The 19236-nt window shown below is 40.8% G+C and overlaps 1 protein-coding gene and 1 long non-coding RNA gene across 5 annotated transcripts in view; one reads left to right on the top strand and one right to left on the bottom strand.

The window, feature by feature from the left end:
* Positions 1-19236, bottom strand: part of COL25A1 (collagen type XXV alpha 1 chain) — a 400933-nt gene that overhangs the window by 254665 nt on the left and 127032 nt on the right. The gene's annotated exons all lie outside the window — the stretch shown is intronic.
* Positions 1966-17477, top strand: LOC311582822. 4 transcript variants are annotated; one of them, XR_014774253.1, is made up of 6 exons: positions 1966-2126; positions 8770-8855; positions 10452-10627; positions 13287-13366; positions 14040-14577; positions 17358-17477. It is a non-coding gene; the product is annotated as an uncharacterized lncRNA (long non-coding RNA). The 4 variants fall into 4 exon arrangements; XR_014774255.1 differs by lacking the exon at positions 1966-2126 and having other exon boundaries at positions 8581-8855; positions 14040-14172; positions 14339-14577; XR_014774254.1 differs by lacking the exon at positions 1966-2126 and having other exon boundaries at positions 8581-8855; positions 14040-14172.

Below are 19236 nucleotides of genomic sequence, written 5' to 3'. Positions count from 1 at the left end.
CACAAACCAACAGGCTCTTGTAACATTCAGTAGATACAAAGCTAGGATATAAAAAAGTTTTACATATCAACAACAGAAAAGGAAGAACTTGAAGTGAAAAAAACATTTATAACCCCAAAAATAAAATATTTAGTTGTAGCCTTCACAAAATAGATGTAAGATTTATTTTTAATAAGATGGGGTTGAAGAGATGGATCAGAGCTCAAGAGAACTTGTTGCTTTTGCAGAATCCCTGGGTTCAGTTCCCAGCACCTACATGGTGGCTCACAACTTCCATAACAGCACTATCCTAACACCTCTTCTGACCTCCATAGGCACCAGGCAAGTATGTGCTGTATAGACATACAGCCATACAAAACACTCATTACATAAAAAAAAGTTTAAACCTAATATTTATATAAGAAAATCCATGAAACTTTAATAATAAAAGGTAGCCAATAATTAAATAAGTAGAAAAATAGTCAATGTTCATGGATAGGAACATTCAATATTGTCAACATTGATGATTTGGATTTGACGATAACTTCTGAGATTCAACACCAAACACAAAATTCATGAAATAACATATTTTTTTCTGTATAAAAGACAACATATAGAGAATGAGAAAACAAGCCATATATAGGCAGCAATCATTTGCAAAAAGATGATAAAAGTCAGCTGTCCAAAATATGCAAAGAACCTCAAAACTCTACTGTTAAAAGATGAACGACCTGATTAAAAATCAATAAAAAGAGACTGGGAAGACAGCTCGGTCCACCAGTACGGGCAACACAAGCATATGGGCCTGAGTTCAACCCCTGGAACCTACTTAAAAGAGCTGGCCTCGGGAGCATGCGCTTCTAAGTTCAGTACTGGAGAGATGATAACAGGTTGATGCCTGGAACTTTTTGGCCAGCATAGTTGGCAAGTGCCAGGCAAGTGAGAGACCGTGCCTCAAAACAACAGCATGGACAGCATCCTAAGGAATGGCATGCAAAATTTGCCTCTGGTCTCTATCTATGTATGTACACATGGGCACATAGACCCACATGAACATATTCATACACATGTGCACATGGATACACACCCCCCCAAAAAATGAGGAACAAAAGACCAAAAAGAAAATACACCACCAAAGAAGATAGCAAGACAGCATACAAAAAGATGTTCAGCATCATACATAAGGCGTTATCATGACACAACTTAAAACAGATGAGATACTACCCTACATATGCTGAAATGGCCAAAATCCAAAATCTTAAAACAAACAATAGCATATCATGCAGCAAATAGGAATGTTCAGTCACTCACTGCCTGTGGAAACGTGGAGCTGCACGGCCACTTTCAAAGACAGTTGAGCAGTTTCTGATAAAACCAATAAGCATACTCTTACCATTAAATCCGAGAGTGATATTTTACCCAAAGGGACAGAAAACTTATATACACACAAAAATATGCATGCTGGATATTTACAGCAGCTTTTCTATAGTTGAAAAAAGCTGTAAATCACTACAGTGTCCTTCAATAGCTGAATGAATAAGCAAACTGTGATCCATTCAGGCAATGAAATAGTATTCAGTCATAAGAAGAAATGAGCTGTCAATCCAGAAGGCATACAGAGGACTTAAATGCAGGCTACCAAGTAAATGAAAAGTCATATTATGTGACGCCTCAGGCACAGCTTCTGGAAATGCCAAACTGTGTAGGCAGTGAAAAACCTGAGTGGTTCTCAGTGAAGGCTGTGTGGAAACTCCTTTAGTTTTGCTACAGACCTAAAGTTGTTATGAAATTTAAGTTTCTTAGAAAGGAAAGAAGGAAACAAATTTCACATCGAAAGTAGATACAAGGTGAGCTGTGCTCAAGGTGCTAAACCTTTTCTACAGGAAGAGCAAAGAACGACGTCATTTGCATATTCTAGTATGGAAGTCACTATGGCAACCTTTAGTTTGGGCCTGTGAAGAACACCCAGAGAACTTTCTACAGGAAACCAATCACAATTCTAACTGAGGAACATTTAGGGCTGCCAATGTATTAAGGATAAGGAAAAAAAAGTCAAATATGAATAAATTTTAAATATACCAAATAGTATTCTTTTAAATCAACTAAGAAACAAGAAAAATGTGACCCCTGAACGGAGAGAAATAAAGGTGAGCATTCACACACTTTGACAGACCTGAGAAATGAGTTGACCCCTATGAACGGGGTGGGTCATGTGGACTACAAGCTTTTTCTTTGCAGTTGGCTTATATGTTAAGAGCTAAAGCTTGGGGACTTGATATTCATCCAATAGAAGCTTATACAAGTAATCCGTATTTTCAGCTAACTTCACTGTAAGGGCTATGAATTTCTCCCTCAGACATATATATTTTAGGGTTAAGGCACGGTGAACTCAAAGACACAACTTGTCACTTACAGTAAAGTCACCCCTCTTTAAAAAGCAAATACTACCTGAAAAAATAAGCTAGTGTTGGTAACACAAGGGTTCCTGCCTAAAAAGTTTACTTTAAATGTCAGTCTGTAGAACTTTCACAGATGGAACACTATCACTCTATTAGATGTATCCTTTTATTTTTCATAAGTATTCTTTCCATCTGAAAAGCTATCATTTGAGGATTTCTTTTTTTAATATATTTTATTAATTTATTCATATTGCATCTCAATTGTTATCCCATCCCTTGCATCCTCCCATTCCTCCCTCCCTCCCATTTTCCCCTTACTCCCCTCCCCTATGGCTGTGACTGAGGGGACCTCCTCCCCCTGTATATGTTCATAGGGTATCAAGTCTCTTCTTGGTAGCCTGCTATCCTTCTTCTAAGTGCCACCAGGTCTCCCCATTCAGGGGACATGGCCAAACATGGGGCACCAGAGTTTGTGTGAAAGTCAGACCCTACTCTCCACTCAGCTATAGAGACTGTCCTGTCCATTGGCTAGATCTGGGTAGGGGTTCGAAGTTTACTGCACGTATTGTCCTTGGCTGGTGCCATAGTTTGAGCAGTTCATACAGCAGATTTGTATACTGTTCTCTCTCATCCTCAGCTCCAGCTCCACTAAGATTCCCCTTCCCTCCCTACTCAACCAAACACAAAGACACAAAGACAAAAAGCGAAGTTAAATTCCACTAAAAAGCATGGATTCTGATTTATATCGGCCAACTACTTCTGAGCACGGTTGATAGGCCCAGTGTCACTCCATCAAATAAAACTGTTTATTCCCTCTCTGATAACCTATTAACTGGTGGTACATAAGTTAAATATGTTCTTCTAAAGGACTCCTAATTATGATATAAATCAGACAATCTGATCTATATTAAACCAGGAAATAAGTCCTGGACCACACTAGTAATGCTTGTTAAGGGGATAAATAAATGATTATGTTGATATGATTAAATTCTTCCAAAAATAGAGGTCAGGTGATGCAATCAAACTAGAAATTATCTTTAACTTCCATTCAACAAAAGGAATGTCATAACATGTTTATATTTGGACTGGAGATCAAGAGATAAGCTATTTCACAATTTACAAAGCATATTCTCTTGGCAATACTGACATTAAAAATGAAATTATTTCCATGCTTTTGTAAGTAACCATGATATGTTTGCAATTTTAAGGCATTTGATGAGGCCAGCTGTTGTTCTTGGACACAATCCAGATTACCATAGCCATCCCAGATTGCCTCAGTCTCCCCAAAAGTTCCTCTGTACTTTGAAAGGCCCCATGTTTACTGATCGAGATTAGCCTATGAAAAAAACACGTGCAAACAGCAGAATCCATGTCTCCAGGTACAGGGACAAAGTCAGCAACCATTTCAACCCATCTCCCCAGGCTTCCATTTTACACTAAGAACCTTCCACTTGCAGCTCAGACAATGTCCTCTTCCCAAAAAGACAGATCTTGTAATACAAAAGGAAAAATCTGCAAGGGCTCTCTGCCTTCAGTGGTTATTTTTATTGTGTTACAAGCACTGCGGTCACAATTTGTAAAGTCAGCATTTTACATTGTTCAAGATGGTGGCGTTCATCATCTCTGCTCCCTATTTAATTGTTGTTTTTAATTTTATGCATGGAGATAGTTATTTATCCCCTTCTCCCATGTGGCTTTTACATTTTGCCCTCATTTAAATTCAAGGTTTTAGTGAATGTCCTGCAATGTGATGTTCAGTTGCACCATGCAATTATGCGGACGACGTACTCCGGCTGCTGGACATCATTAGCTGTAATCACCCTCTGACGGAGAAGTTTGAAATACATGAGTTTGTGAAATTTTCCATTGTGACTGCAACCTCTTCTTAATGATAAACATTTTATTTTTCTGGTCTAACAACAACAAGAAAAGAATGTCATATGTAAAAAACATGAGCTTATGAAGAAACACTGAAACGCTGGCTCACTTTTTTCATCCCATCTTCTGAGCTTTCATGCCTAACAGGGAATGAAAGGGTTCTCAGACCTTAAAACAAAGTTTCATTCGACAGCAGGTACCCCACAGCAAATACAAAATGTCCCATCTCTCACACTGAGTTATCCTAATAGGTGAAAAAGAAAGATTTCTGCTCAAAATTAAATAACCAACTCACAGAAACATACTGCTGATAATGTGTTATCAGTGTTGTTATTAAAAAATAATCACACATTTGCCCTCTTTCTTTGGATAGAAAAACCGCAAGATAGCATACATACAGTCATGCGTATCCAGTTTCTCCCTTTTTACTCAGTCGGGCTAGCTCTGGGTACATTTACTTGTTTTAATGCATGGCTGACTATCCTACACCTCCTTGCCTCCTGTGTTCAACCGACTCACGGCATTTAGAACACAACAGGGGAGAAGGGCCAACATTCTCCTTCTGATCTAACCACAGAGGAAATTAGGAATGTACGTAAGATACAATCTCACTTCGCAGCATTTTCCTTTCTAGTATAACCTGTGTCTGTGTGGGACAGTCTTTTGCTAAGAATTATTAAAAGATGTACAAAATTACATTCTATCCCTACAGTGTGTATGTGGGGAGTAAAAACCTGCTGTCCCTCAGGGAAACACCGCTGATGGTAAAGCACCACTAAGGAATATAAGGACTTTTCCCCAAGGCAATCGCCACAATGCAAACAGTCTGATTAATACATAGGCTTACCTATAGATGGAGGGAAAATAGCCTTCTCAGGAAATAACACTTCTGTATCACAAGAACTGAGTAGCAAGCACAGCTGGCAGGATGCTGAACACCCAATTTCTTTCAATGAAGTGTATTTTTATATTCTGTCTAAATTAGCTCTGAATGACTTTTCAACACTCAACGTTAAGATAGGCAATGTTAATACATCATTTCTTCTTGCACTGCACTCCCCGTCCCCCCTGCCCGTGCCCCCCCCCACACACACACACATCAGAGGTCAACTTCAGTATGGTTCCTCAGAAGTCATCTGCCATATCTTTTAAGTCAAAGTCTCTCGCTGAAACTGTAAATTGCCTGTTACACTACGCTGTGTTGCCTGTGAATCCCATGGATCTGTCTCTACAACCCCAGAACTAGGACTCCAAGCACACCCCACCATGCACACCTTTTTATGCGAGTGGTGGCAGTCAAAATTCAGGGCTTCATAAGCTGCTGTTCAAACACTTTACCAATTAAATGAGCTCACCAGCCCCAAGAAATCTTTTTACACAAAATATTTCTAGATTCTAAAACTACAAACGATCACTTCATTTTTCTAGGTTCTTATTTTGGTCATTTGTCATTTAAAAAATGTTTTTAATTTATCCACTTTACATGTCAATTGTAGCCCTATCCCCTCATTGCCTCCTGATCCCACCCTCCCTCCCTCCCCTAGACCTCAGAAAGGGAAGCCCGCTTCCGCTGACATCTGACCTCAGCCTATCAAGTCTCATCTAGACTGCCTGTATCCTCTTCCTCTGTGTCCTGGCAAGGCTGCCACACCAGGGGGAAGTGATCAACAACGTGTGGGGCCAGAGTCCATGTCAGAAGTAGTTCCTACTCCCCCTATTGTGGGACCCACAAAGAGACTGCGCTGCCTACCTCCTACATGTCAGCATAGGGTCTAGGTCCTCACCATGCATGGTCCTTGGTTGGTGCATCAGTCTCTTCACCAAGCCCCGCCCCCCTCCTCTGCCTGGATTTGTTGGTTCCACTGGTCTCCTTGTGGAGCTCCTGGCCCCTCTTTTCTATGTTCCTAATGGTAAAGCTTGTATGGCCACAGTCACAGGCTGAGAAAGGGCAGTTGTTGACAGGACAGATGTTGCCTCATCACCTCATTATCACCTCATTATCAGCTTCAGCACTTGGAATGCCTGGGTTCTCCCCACTGAAGTTAGCTGCAGGCATTGGAGCAGTTCTTGTAGGCAAGGAGTGACCTGGGTCTTATTTTTGAAGTTGGAAGACCAATAAGACAAGACAAACAAACAACAGATGTGTAAAGAGGCAAATAAAGCCTCAACTCAGTACAACCTCCACTTGAAATGATTCAATCCCAGGCTGCCTAACTATTCCCTATGGCTTCGTTGCACTACAGTGTTCTCTGGGGATGTAACACTTGGAAACTTTTTAATTATTTCACTATTTCTTTTTTCTTTCTTCTTTTTTTTTGGGGAGGGGAGTTCAAGACAGGGTTTCTCTGTGTAGCCTTGGCTGTTCTTTGTAGAACAGGTTGGCCTTGAACTCACAGAGCCGTGCCTGCCTCTGCCTCCCCACACGCTGGGATTACAGGCCACCACGTCAGGCTTTACTATTTCTTAATCCAGGATGAAAAACATTCTTTGTGGACAAATGTTGACCTTCTTTCTCAACAAAAACTGTCATTAGCAACAAGCTTAATTCATTTTTAACTACACTAGCAAAAATGCCAAGGAATGAGAATGCATTTGCCAACCATGCGGTTCATATCTTAACTTCTTCACTGAAGACAAGACAGTATAATAAAATACCATCCTGGTATTTAAAAACACAAGAATATCTTATGGCCATATCGTGAGCTCTTGTCCTGGTCACTTTCCTGTTAATTTGACATAAGCTGAAGTCTTCTGAGAAGACTTGAGATTTTCTGATATGCAGAAGGGAAGGGAAGCAACTCGGGCACCTGTGACCTCTGGCTGGAACAGAAGCTTGAAGTCAGAAGGACTCAGTTTGTGAAACACATCGGCACAGTTTTTTCTTTTATTAGTTGGCTGGTTCCAGACAAGTCAGCTCAAAGGAAGGCCTGATGAGTAAAAGAAAAGAGACGGGGGAGACTACAACCTATCTCGGGGGCTGGTGTGGGGTCTCAATGGTCTGAAAATTACTTGGGGGCCGAGAGTACCTATTACTCCTTCCATGTGAGCCTTTGTGTGCTTGCATTATGTATCTCCGTGTGATGTGTAGGCAGTTAGCATAGAGACGTGGTGGAGACGTGGTCATCACTGGCATCTGAGTCGAGAACGGTATACAATACAGCTTCTGTATACACAGCCAACTTAAATAGAAAGGTTTCCGACACAGTGTAAACGAAAGGGAGGCAAAGCAGAGCACAGTTCACATGTCATTCTCTGGAGCTATTTTTAAATCTTGTATAAAGAACCTGAAATAGAATCAAAATTGTCAAATAGTGATGAGAAATGGCAGAATAGCTCCCCGGTGTGCTCCCTCTGGAATCCTAAGAAATGCTGTATTTTATTTTAGCAACTAAGTAGTCCTTACTCCTTCAAATATTTTTTTTTATCTGCTCCCCTCCCTCAAACCCCCACCCTCAAGATCAATTAGTGCTCTTCCAAATGGAGTTTGGCTCCTCTGTACCTAAGAGAGACTTGAATCCCTGTGGTTATGTGGTTAGTCCTGCCTGGAAACTTCCACCCTCACTTGTGAGCTGGGGGCATTCATGCTAAGGGACCCAAGCATGGCTAGGCTGTCATCTTTCTGGACATACCGAGGTAGGGAGGATCGTGACTTGGCAGTAGGCATCAGGAACAGGGGGTCAGTCAAAGAAACTTCACAGTGCTGACATGAGGGGATTCTTGGTTGTCTAGTCCATCACGGAATGAGAGAACTAGAGAGGTGGATGTCTGAGATTCCCCTGGATCTCAGCATTGAGCCAGGTACTGCTTTCCAAACATGGAGGCCATGGTAAGAGAGTGCTGTGCTATGACAACACATGAAGCAGAGCAGGGAACGCTAAGACTATCCATGCTGAGATGACCTCACAACAGATCCCAAGCCTGCAGAGTCTACTGTAACACAACTAAAGACAACTTGGGTCAAACATTTCATAAAAGGTCTTCACATGACTCTGACGCACAGCCAGGCTCAAGAGTCCATGAAATACAGTGTGTGCATGCATGTGTGCATGTGTGTATGTGTGTGCTATTTACTTAAGTTAGTTGTGCCTTATTTTTTCAAGTAATTTCTATACTTTCTGTAACTTTTCACTCAAATATTACTAATTGTACTTGCATTTAATATGTTCTACAGTTTTCTCTAAAACTAAAAAGAAAAAAGTGAGATACCACAAGAATGTTCAGAAAGGAGAAATCATAATTACTGTAGGTAAAATATGCCACAATGGTGATTATGTGCTATGATTACTCTGAGCCCAGGCGCAGTGGGCTCAGCCTTGGGGTCCATCCCAAGCCCTGGGCAGATGCCTGATGCTAGTGTATCAGAGCTGGGTCAGTAGGACACATGTTATCCTTCCTGATGCATTAGCATATGAATATGCAGCAAACAAATTGTGGGACATTATAGAGGCTGAAATTCTGAGGGAAAATAACATAATGACTTCTCTGGCGCAAAAGACTATCAATTATTCCACAGAACAGGCCACACTGATGAGGAAGCCTGAGCCCTTCTGGTGACTTTCTGAGCCTGGCTCTCACTGGGACCTGCGGCCTGCCTACTAGGTTGGACTGGTCAGTGAGTCAGCGTCCTGTCTCCGTATCGCTGGTACCAGCCTGACAAGCACAAGCCACCACACTCAGCTTTTTCAGATGGTTTCTGGGGATTAGACTCAGCTCCTCACTGAACAGCCCATTTTGGACTGAGCTGCCTGGCCAGCCCCAACACCACCTCCCTGTCACTGCCATCCTCCCTTCTTTCCTCATTCATTTATTTGTAACCTCCTTCCCGCTCCCATGCTCTACTGCTCCCCCACTTTCTCAAAGCTTATTTTCCGTCTTTTCCCGTGTCTAGTTTAACAGGTTAGAGCTACACCCATACTACATATATGTACCTAGATATAAATCAGGACCTAAGATCTGCATATGAAAGAAAACATAGGATTTGCCTTTCTGAGTCTGAGTTACCTCACTTAACACTTTCCAGAGCCATCCATTTTCCTGCAAATCCCATAATTTCATTATTCCTTACAGCCGAATAAAATACCATTGTGCATATGGACCACATTTTCGTTATCCGTTCATCAGTTGATGGGCGTCTAGGCTGTTTCCCCCTCCTCGCTCTTGTAAATAGAGCAGCAATGGGCACTGATGTAGAAGTATCCCCGTGGTAGGATATGCCCAGGAGTACCAAAGTAATTCTAATGTATTGAGAAGCTGCCATACTGGCTTCCATACTGGCTGCAGCAGTTCACACGCCACCAAAAATAAACAAGGGTCCCTTGGCCTCATGGCCTCTCCAGCACTTGCTGCTTTTTTCCTAATGATAGCCATTCTACTGGGGTGAGATGAATCTCAAGATAATTTAACTTGCATATCTCTAAAAGCTAAGGATGTTTAACAGTTTCAAAAAATAATTTTTTTGGCCATTCATGTTTCTTCTTTTGAGAGTAGTCTGTTTAGTTCACTAGCCTCTTTATTGACTGTTAGCTTTGATTTGTAGGATGGGGTGTAGAGTCGCACCATCATTTCTTAATCTCAACGTACAATATCTACCACAGATGAGGTTCAAAGTAATGATAATGAAAATATTTATATCTCAGGAAATACGTGGCAAAACAGATAGTATTTTTTTAATCCATAGTAAGAAAACAAGAAAGAAAAAAAAAGAGAAGTTGAACTGTTCATCAGGAAAAAGCATGATTTGTTCACTGTTTATCAAAAAATCTCTTTTCCTTGCCAAAATGTTCTTCAAAATAACAGGTTATCAGGTTAATGCAGCAATAGCAATAGAATAGAACATCTGTAGTCACAAGAACTACTTTTAATAAATATCATTATAACACAATGAGCATGATAACTTTGGCACAGGGTAAGCACTCAATAAATACTATTTTTAATTTTTATATGTATGAGTGTTTAGCCAGTATATTATGTATCTGCTATGTGCTTGCTCATACCTGGTACCCATGGAGGCCAGGAGACTATCAGATCCTCTGAAATGAGAATTGCAGGTGGTTGTGGATACTGGGAACCAACCCAGGCCCTCTGGAAGAGTAACAAATGCTCTTAACTCCTGAGCTATCTCTCTAGCACCTCTTAAATTTATGTGACTGGATAGATACCTTCTTACTGACTCAGTTTTCCTCTGTGAATGCCTAGAAACATTCAAGGACCGAAGCAAAGATGACAAGACATGATCCTCAACCTCAAAATTATTCTCACCTAGGAAAATTAGAGAAGACTGCATTACAGCAGTAGAACACAGCAAGAGTAAATGAGATTTCCACTGAACTGAGTAGGACCATATGGAATGCTTCCTGGGGTGACTATGGGATGTGAGTAAAGTACACAATGATAAACAACAGTAAGCCAGGTGAAAAACAAAGAAAGGGAAACATGAGACATGGAGAAACGTGAAGATGGGGAAAGCAAGGCGTGCAAAGGCATGACAAATTCCACATGGCTACAGAGTAAATGAAGGGCAGAGAACCAGAGAGGGGCCAGATTGTAGAAGAACTACTTTGATTTCTCTGATGGGTAATGAGGCATGCCTAAGAGCCGTATGTAGGAGACAATAAGTTTTTAATATTAGATAATTGCCCCGAGAGCTTGATAGAAAATAGAAGGACCGAAGGCAGGACGGTATCCCTGTGTCACAGAGAAAACCGATCCGGGACCACAGGAAGCAGTAGCATCATGAGAGTGAGAACAATTGACTTATACAATGCTTACGACTGAGATGTTCACTTCTGGAGTCCACTAGAAACAGAAAGAGACCTGTTCCAGACTACACATAACCCCACCCCCCTCCCTCTGAGGCTTCTGCCTTAAGAAACATACCTCTTTTCTCCCCTGAGAATCACTGGCACTCTTATGAAGTTTATAAGCATGCCATAGCCATTGGCTACTTGGAAAAAAAAAAGAATAAGAACCCCATCCTTAGAAAATACAATCACCTGGTCTTGGTGACTGGAAAGGAAGAAGAGGTGATGGGAAAGACAGATTCTAGGCTCAAAGAGAGAAGCAAATGATGGACCTATCAACTGAGATGAGTACAAGGTGGCAGAGGACAAGCAGTGTGGAAGTGTGAGGTACTTCTAATTAAAAAAAAAAACTCAAGTCAATAGACTGAGAAATATAAGTATATAAACTGGAAAAAAATCTGAGGTAAAGCCAAGGGTTGTGAAACACACCTAGAATTCCAGAACTCATACAGCAGGGGCAAGAGAACTGCTATGAGTTTGAGAACAGACTGATTTACACAGCAAGTAACCAGGGCTACTTAGTGAGATCCTGTCTTAAAAGAGTGGAGAAAGGTGAAAGGGAATGGGAAAGGAAAAGAGAGAGAGAACGAGAGAGGGGGTAGGGAGAAGTTTTGCTTTCTTTAAAAACTCAGTTATGTTATGTAAATGGTTTTTGTTTTAGCCCTAAGTTTGGGATATGGAACTGTTTTAGTTTAGCCACAGCTGATAGCAGGGGCATGGCCTTTGCAAGCTGCAGATAGTTTAATTTTGAGGACTCTGTGAGGGTATAAATACCAGAGCCCTGAGAGGGGAAAGGATGATTGGAAGACACTTCAAGGAGACAGACAGACAATAAAGGAGGCTGCTGGTTCTGCTGGAATGCTGGATATCCTGAGACTGAGACTGGTATTTTCCCAAAGAACCTGGTGATCTTAGCCAGCTGGAATTAAGTCTAAAGAGGTCTATATCCCCTGTTCCTTCTAAACCTTCCTTCTCTCTTACCTAAGATTGAGGTGTTGGGAGGGAGGTAGAGGAATAAAGACCCCAAATTAAATAGAGTCTTTAAAAAAACTAGTGCCTACAGAGATCGAGTATTGAATGAATGAGACTAAAGCATCTAAGTTAGAGATTTAAAGTTTTCAGAATCAGATCATAGATAAATACAGATAACAGGGTCTATTGTAGACCAAGGAAAAATTAGTATCAAGATATATTAGATTTTCATGGAGTTGGGAAAACAACTAAAGAGGCCAGCTGAAAAGAAATGGTTCTAGCTCAGGGATAAGGCAAGCAGTCAGTGGTAGAGAGAAAGAATGAGTTATTATGAAACCCCCAAGGAGGCTGAACATAAAAAAGGACAGGATGGTCAAAGACAAAGGGAAATAAAAGTAACCAAATACAATTTGAGAGTCCAATAAGGTAGGTGCCTGGAACCCCTGCTTTGAGTACAGCTGCTGAGTTCCTATGAGAGACCCCATGGCTACATGGAGCCAGAGACTAGGGCAGAGAGAAATGGAGGAAATTACCAGGGTGAGAACAACTCCTTAATGAAGTTAAAGTATTTTCTTTTTGCTGCCCCATTTCATCATTCATCTCCTGACTAAAAATAGTACACCATCCTAAACTAAAGAAAGAAGACGTGCATAATTCCACAAGTCTCATGAAACTGAGAATATGAGATGCTTTCCCCATGTTCAGTGCATCCTTTATCTTTTCATAAAAAATTTTAATATAAGAAGTTCAAAATACATGCTTAAAGGTCATGACCTCAAACTAAATAAAATTGGCCTCATGAAATATTATTTTGCCTCCTAAATTTTACTTATTTCATGGAGAATCACTAAATAACAGCACAAACGCACTCACTTGAGGCATCATGGGCTCATCCTGAAGACTTCCTCTGAACTTCAGAATCTTAAGCTGATAGGGATACCCCACCCCACAAGAGCTGAGTCAGGCCAGAGAGGGTAGCTCATTGGCATCTTGATTTTTCTACTAAAGGGGTTACCTCTTTGGGAAATGGAGACAAAAGTGTCCTCTGTTGCATTAGAATGTGCAAGCATGTTAGGTGTGGTGTCCCACACCTTTAGTCTCAGCACTTTGGGAGGGAAGGGCAGGTGGGTCTTGGAGTTCAAAACTGCAAGTACAACTTAATGCTCTGAGTTCCAGGGCAGCCAGCGCTACATTCAGAGACACTCTGTCTCAAACAGACAAATCAATAATTTACAAACTATCTTTTTTTTTCCTGAAGGCAGTTACTCATATTGATTGGAAGAAATGGAGAGTCAAAAGCAAAAATGTAATAAGCCAAAGCCTGTGCCAGCATTGATGGTGAGTACATCATGCTCAAGCAAACTTTTCCTGACCTTTAACTCATCATCAACTTTCAAAACAAACTGCTATAGCTTAAGCCAAAACAGGAACCAACTTCCACTCACACAGCCGCTTTGCTTAAATCTACGGCACAGCTTTATATATTAAGTAAAAATAAATAAAATAAAGTTACACAAAACAGAAACCAGGCTTTCTTTTCCCCCTTAAGACCCAACTCGATAAAATGTATTCAGGAATAAATAAACTAAGTTTCGCGAAACAGAAATCGGGCTTACTTTTCCCCATAAATCAACAGACTCAAGACCAGAATCAGAAAAATGTATTTAGGAATAATGTGGTAACTCCTGACAAATCCATGCATGAGATTCACAGCTTACTATTTTGGTTTGTTTTCTGCCGCTGTGATAAAATATGGACCAAAACACGCTGTGGAGGAGAGGGTCCATTTCAGCTTAATGTCAGTGTTCATCATGAAGGGGAGTCAGAACAGGAGCTCAAGTCAGGAACCTGGAGGCAGGAACTGAAGCTGAGAGCACGAAGAAACACTGCTTGCTGGCTTGCCCAGCTCCCTTTCTACTTCAGCCCAGGACCACCTGCCCAGGGATGGCGACACACTTAATAGGATGGACCTTTCCTGTATCAGTCAGCAATCAAGAAAATCTCTCCACAGGTGTGGTCCCAGGCCAGGCAGATGAAGGCAGTTCCTGAGTGGAGATATGTCAACCTGGCAGCCAAGATTAACCAACTGTACCGACATACGCCTGCCTTCTGCTTGGGGCAGTCATGCAGTCATTCACTCAACAGTTAAGTACCTAATGTGTCAAAGCACAAGTCATAAAAGGTGTGCAAGTTAAAACGCAGCGCTCTTGGTGCCTGTAATTGGGGCTACATGCAATAACTGATGGAGAAAGGGGTTCTGACTCTAATTTGGGGAGCTGGGAAAGAGTAGTAAGAGAATGCCTCTTGCAGAAGTCCGAGGGCTGCCGCAGCTGAAATCTACAAATACACCTGTGAGTTAACCCGGTGAAGGGAAAAACAAAACCAACCAAACAAACAAACAAAAACCTCACTTTGTGTCTGGAGGCAAAAGAGAACATGTTAGAAACCAGGAATTATGGTCCATCTCGAATCTACTATGAATGGAAGACTGGCAGGACATGACCCTGGAGAGATGGGTAATTGGGTCCAGACGACGCCAGCTATGCATGGTAAGCAAGCCCTGAAAAGGCCGCAGTTACCTCAACTTCCACAGGCTTCAGCACTCTAGTGGGGGATTCGGCTGCCTCCCTGACAAGCAGTTTATAGGGACAGTAGCATGCTGTCACTCCCAGATTTGTGGCTCTGTCTTGGGTGCTCTCACTCATCCACAGATCTCACTCTGGGGAACGTCAACTGACACGGTACTAGCAGCCTTTTGAATAGGCCCACGTGGTCTCTGCTACCATCTAAGTGAGCTTGGTAGCAGATTCCCCTATATTCTATCTTGAGTAACCTGCAACATGATTGACACCTTGAATGCAGTTTTGTAGAGAGCAGCAGCCGTACCTACCCACTCAGAGCTCACACACTCAACCGCAGAATGATAACTGGGTTGTTTCGATCATTGCCTTATAGTGTTGTATAAATATAAAAATAGCATTAGCCTAAAGAAATGAGAATTTGCAGGGTTTTAAGGAAGAAAAAAAATATCAAGTACTTTTCTATTTGCAATTTTAGACCCAGTGAAATTGACAAAAAGAATGAGGGAACAATCTGAAACTGTCTTATATATTTCAGCAGTACAATGATGTCACAAGTCCACTCTTAAATCTCAATATGCCACACAAATCCTATACTTCACACTTCAAATTAATATATCAACAATCATCCTAAATAATTTCTTACTTTAATTTTTATCTTTAGTCTGTTTTGAGACATGTTTATGAGTCTCTCTCTCTCTCTCTCTCTCTCTCTCTCTCTCTCTCTCTCTCTCTCTGTCTGTGTGTGTGTGTGTGTGTGTGTGTGTGTGTGTGTGTGTGTGTAGCCTTGGCTGTCCTGGAAGTAGCTCTGTAGACTAGATTGGACTTGTAATCACAAAAATGCTGGGATCAATGGTGTGTGGCACCTCCACCTGGCATTTTATCTTATCTTTAAGACAGGGTCTTAGTATCTAGGCTGGCCAGGATCTTGCTATGTAGAACAGACTGGCCTCAAAATCACAGAGGCCTTTGGTGCTCAAGTACTCAGATTAGGGTGTGTGCCACTACACCTGGTTTTCCTTTCATTTTTAACTATTAGATAAAAACACAGAACTTGTAAATATTGATAAGGTCCATGCTATGTTTAATCAGGTGAAATATATCCAGGTCCTCAAATAGTTATCATTACTTTATGATTAAAAACTACAAAACTAGAGAGACATTCCATGTTCATGAATTAGAAGAATTACTATTGTTTAAAAGCCCATAATAGCCCAAACAATCTTCAGATTCAGTGCAATCCTTATCCAAATACCCATGATATTCATCAATGAACTACTAAAAACTCCTAAAATGTTTAAAGAACGACAAAAATTGTCAAATATCATGGTTATCTTGGGCAAAAAGGAGCTGAGCACATTGAATTACACTGTATAATTTCAAAATACACTAGTATGTTGTAGCGATCAATAGCATGGAAAAACAGAGCGTTAGAGGAGAACAGAAAGAAAACATGTCTATGGCCAGTTGACTTAACAAGTACATGAAGACCTGGCCTTGAAGAAAGAAGGATGGACTTTTCCAATAAGTGGTGCTGGGAAAAGTCATCCCCACATACAGAAGAATATCACGAGGCTCTGGTTTGTCAGTTCACAAAAATCTACTCAAAATGGATAGAGGACTTATATGTAAGATGTAATATGGCTAAACTACACACTAAGAGAAAACACAGAGAGAGAGTGCCTTCAGGACACTGTACTGGGTAAGAATTGTCTGGGAGAAGCCTCTCAAAGCCTCAAAGCCCAGGAAATAAAACCAAAAGTATACAAGCACGCTTACATAGAATCTGAAAGGTTCTTCACAGTAATAAAAATCAGTAAAGAGCAGAGACAACTTCCACAATGGGACTACAAGTTTGAAAATGACCTATCTGATCAAAGTGCTGACAGAAGGTCATGTACATGACTCCAAAGCACAATAGCAAAAATGCACCCAGTATAAAAAATGGGCAATGGACTTATATAAAGAAATGATATAAAGAAGTCAACAGGTATAATCACTCCATAGCACTAACTACCTAGGAAATGCAAATCAAGAGATTAATGAGATATCACCTTACCTTGCCCTACTAAAAATGGCAATTGTAAAAAGACTAACAAGAAGTGCTGACAAGGATGTGAAGAGAAAGAACCTTTACAACTCCTGGGGATGTAAATCGGTACTGAAGGTTCTCAAAAGCTTAAAAGGGAAACTGCTAGCCACCAAGATAAGTCCACACCTAGGAGAATGCAGCCAAGTGCAGGAGGCACATGCACCCTACACTCACTGCAGCACTATTCACAATAAATAGAGATATACACCACCTACTGTCAGCCAATGGCAAGTGGATTAAAATGTGGCACATATATACAACAGAATATATAGTGTTCAGCTACAAAATGAATACTGTGACTTGCAGCAACATGGATGGAACTGCCATTGTGTTATAGAAAGCCAAGCACAGAAAACAAATACCATCTGCTCTTGCATTTGTGCATAGTCTAAAAAAGTCTCTATCATTAGAATTGAGAGTAGACTGGTCATTCTCAAAGGCCAGAAGGAATGAGGTTGGGAGAGGTAAGTACAGTGAGGCAGAAATGGGGTTCTGGTGAACCCCTGCACAGTGGGGTGACTGCAGCTAACAATAATATATTGTATCATATTATATAATATACTGAATTATACAAATAATGTATTTCAAAAGTCAGAAAAAATAATCTTGAATCTTGGTTAATTTATTAAAAAGTTAAACTCTTCCCTCTCTTCTCCAGATACACGATGGTGCAGCACTGCCTTAATCTGGGCCTCTCTGGTCACTTACCTGAATCACTAGCAAAAAATTTCCTGATCATTTCCCCATCTAAACTCTGGTGATATCCCAACCTCCGAACCTGTTAACAAAATCATCTTCACAAAAGAGAAAGCTAAGTGCGCTGTACCCCCCATCAGTTAATGGGAAGCAATTTAAGCAATTATAAATCACGCATGCTTGTATATATGTTTCAACGGCATGGCTTCATCATCTCCCAAATGCAATTTCTTCCTGGCACAAATTTAGTAGGTTTTCAAGGGGAAAAAATGTACGGAGTGCTTAGAATGACAAATCAAAAGAGCCTGTGCCATTAACCAGTCAATGAGGGAGCCTTGCATTCACTCCACAGGAGACAATGCCAACGCGCACTTAACTGTTTCCATTGCTCTCACATACGGCCTCCAATTTAGAGAAATTAAAACTACAAGAAAAAAAAATCAATTTTATGCTCTTTAATCAGGGAGCTCAGACGTATTTTAGAAAAAAAAAATACTCCAGACTCACATTTCATCAGAAAACTATTCCATTTACCGGCTTAACCCTCTGTAGCACCTCCCAGCACAGTTAAGTCCCGCTCTGGGAGAGGGGATTTTGTAAGGATGAAGGGAGGAGGCAAGACTGGTACCTTAGGAGCTATTAGCATTTCCAAAAGCACATACAAACTGCTCCTATGTGAGACATTTAATTGTGGAAAGGAAACTGGCAATTAATTCACAGTCCTTTCTGTGGTACCCACTGCTTCAAGGACCACTGACTGATGAAATCCTCCTGCTGCCAAGTAACAAACTTAGAGTGTGGAAAGTTGTCAGTCAGGAGAGGGAAAGCCCCTTTGTCCTCTCAACTCCAGTGACCCCATCTGTAGGATGAAAGTAAACAGAAGGTTTCAGCTAAAACCCTAGCTTTGATTTAAAGGATGCAGCCCCCCTCTGGGATGGGTTAAGGACAATTTGATATCATTGTTTATTCTGAAATTCTCCTTTCATTGAGTAAAACTCTTAATTTCTCATTCTTTGCATGGTCTTTGGTAAAGCTGACCTTAAACTTCCATACTACCAGGAAAACAAAGCAACACAAACCCTTGACCACTTTGACTCATGCCCAACCACCACCAGCCACAGCACAGTTATAGTCCTCTCTCCTGAAGGTGATTTGGAAATTGAAGTTCATTTTTCTTTTCAAATTGGTCAAAAATTGGGGCTGGAGAGATGGCTCAGCGGTTAAGAACACTGACTGCTATTCCAAAGGACCCGGGTTCAATTCCCAGCACCCACGTGGCAGCTCATAACTGTCTGTAACTCCAAGATCTGACACCCTCACACATACACACATGCAGGAGAAACAACAATGCACATACAATAAAAATAAATAAATTTTAAAAAAAACAAATTGGTCAAAAATAACGTTGAAAATATTCTGTCACTTGTTAAGTAGAGAAATAAATTCTCCACTAGCATTCCAAAATGCTAGACCCAAGAGGCCACACTCTTGTTGTGGTAATCACGGTTTGGGATGATCTCTCAAGTCTTGTAAATTTTCTTTTTTCTTTAATTAGGATTAGGACAACCATGAAGAAGCTGGCTGTTAAGTAAATATTTAAAAAAAAAATCTGAGAAACTGCAAAGTAATAACAACCCTATAAATACCACGCAACATGAAAAATCCATTCATCTCCTCTGTAATTTGTACTTCATTTAGATGGTTCAGAATCATAAAGACATCCACGGAGAGAGGCTTAAAAATCATTATAGGACAATATTTGTTTAATAGAAAGCGATGGCCTAAATGGTACAACGTGAGTCAGGAATACCCTCACATTAAATAGTAATTGAAGAAAAGCC

This window comes from Acomys minous (genome assembly GCF_964271855.1).
Source record: "Acomys minous genome assembly, chromosome: 14".
In the NCBI taxonomy this organism is placed as follows: Eukaryota; Metazoa; Chordata; class Mammalia; order Rodentia; family Muridae; genus Acomys; species Acomys minous.
The sequence above is the reverse complement of the archived record's forward strand: the minus strand, read 5'-3'. Positions and strand labels throughout refer to the sequence as shown.